A 2499-nucleotide genomic window follows, 5' to 3' on the forward strand; every position below is an offset into this window, starting at 1 on the left:
TACGACGGGACTGTGGACGAATGGAACTACGACTGGACGTTCCCCAAGGCGCTGCTCTTCACCATCACCATCATGACGACCATCGGCTACGGTCACATCGCGCCCATCACCTTCACCGGCCAGATGTTCACCATCTGCTACGCCATGATCGGCACGCCGCTGCTGCTGGTCTTCCTGGCCAACGTGGGCGACTCCATGGCATCGGCCTTCACACTCACCTACAGGTCAGGACTGCGGTCTCGGTCTTCAGGTGCACTCAGAGGTTAGCCCGCTGATGTGGGCCTTCACACCCATCCGAAGGTCAGGACTGTGACCTCGATCTTCACACGCAGTCGCAACACTCACCCGCGGTGTCACGGAAAGGGAAGGAAGCTCTTCAAGTTTGAACCACATCTGAAACGCTGCGATGAACTATAGACTGTTGGCAAATGCAAACTATGTTGCATCGACAATATGGACGTCATTGATTTAAGGAACGGTCCGCTCCATCAATGTACGGAATAGTATGGTATAATTTTAGTCAAATGCTGTTAAACCTGCGGGTGATAACAATGCCTTCGTGGCAGTGTTGAAACATTTTTGCTATATATATATATATATATATATATTATATATATAATATATATATATATATAATATAAATAATTATATATATACATATATATTGCTATATATTGCTATATATATATATATCTATATATATCTATATCTATCTATCTATCTATCTATCTATCTATCTATCTATCTATCTATCTATCTATCTATCTATCTATCTATCTATCTATCTCTATATCCATATCTATCTATATATATATATATATATATATATATATTATCTATCTTCTATATCTATATCTATATATATATATATTATATATATATATTATATATATATTAAATAGGAGACGAGTTTACGAGTCACGTGCGACGCACTCAAACAAATAAGTCTTTGGGCCCACGACTAACCTATCTGAAGTGAAATCGGATCAACTCTGGGTGTATGGTGGCTATGCAAATCATTCCCATCCAGGTAGTGAGGGACGACGAAGCCGAATCAGAATATCATTCGGGCCAAATTCGAATCGATTCCCGAACTATATCCATTCCTCCGAAGCCAAACCCAAGCTTGCTCATGTCATTATCAGAGTTCGTCATTGCCCCAACAATCGCTGAAAGTTGGTTGTTAATTCTGCCGCCGTTATACCACCTGGAGTCGCCGTTGGAAGCGTGAGCCGATCTCGTATGGGACCGGCGGTCGCCGTTGGAAGCGGTGAGCCGTTCTCGTGTGAGGACCGGCGGTCGCCGTTGGAAGCGGTGAGCCGATCTCGTGTGAGGACCGGCGGTCACCGTTGGAGGCGGTGAGCCGATCTCGTGTGAGGACCGGCGGTCGCCGTTGGAAGCGGTGAGCCGATCTCGTGTGAGGACCGGCGGTCGCCGTTGGAGGCGGTGAGCCGATCTCGTGTGAGGACCGGCGGTCACCGTTGGAGGCGGTGAGCCGATCTCGTGTGAGGACCGGTGGTCAGCGGTTATGCGGCCCTTTCAGCCGGGTGTGCTGCCGCTGGTGTCGCGCCCGACGCTACCAGGCCGAGGCTGGCTTCGGCAAGAAGGTCAGGCGACTCGTCAATGACCAAGTCGGCCATGAGGCGTACATGCCTACCGCTCAGGTCGATGCCTACCGCTCAGGTCAGATGCCACCGCTCAGGTGGACTGGTCGCGCACGGAGAAGAATGGCATGACACATGTTCATTTGATCCATCTATGAGTCATTTGCGGTGTTCTGCCTGCAGGCAGGGACCGGTCAGCACTTGTGCTGTGTCTGGTAGCAAAGGCACTGTGCTGTTTGTGTATTACTCATCACGTGACGAATAATCAAGAACAGACACGGAATGCATCAACTTTGCTGCAAACTCTTAGTTAGACAAACTCTATCCCCCATATTCAAGACAGGTAACATTTCGCCTGTGACGACGCTGCGTTGTTCTTGCTTGTGTGAATTGTATGAATTCATCGTTATGTATGGTACTACTTAAATCGCACCGCTTGCTACAGGTGCTGGTGCCCATCACGATCAACATGGTGCTGATCGTGTTCTACCTGCTGATGGGCGCTCTGATCTTCTCCAACTGGGAGGGCTGGGATCTGGGAAGCTCGTGCTACTTTAGCTTCGTCACGCTATCCACCATCGGCTTCGGAGATATGGTGCCGGGAAACAGGTACTCATCCAAAGACTCTAGCGGGTGCGTCTCACCACCGCAGAGCAAAGCCAACCAGCCATCGGCCCTACGCCTGCGTCGGCCACGCTGTGTTATGACTAAACCGCAATGTCTGCACTGACCGATAGCGCGGGAGCGGTGCCATTTTTACGCGAGCCTGCGCCCAGCCCGTGTTCCTCTTCGGCGACCATACAACTCAGCTGCGGACATTCGGCGCCAAGGCGAAATGGCGCAGACCTCTTCAGATGAGTGCTCTATGTCACCATTGTCGACAGGCTTCCTCCTC

This window comes from Pollicipes pollicipes, unplaced genomic scaffold (genome assembly GCF_011947565.3).
Source record: "Pollicipes pollicipes isolate AB1234 unplaced genomic scaffold, Ppol_2.1 Scaffold_4881;HRSCAF=5763_pilon_pilon_pilon, whole genome shotgun sequence".
NCBI classification, from domain to species: domain Eukaryota; kingdom Metazoa; phylum Arthropoda; class Thecostraca; order Pollicipedomorpha; family Pollicipedidae; genus Pollicipes; species Pollicipes pollicipes.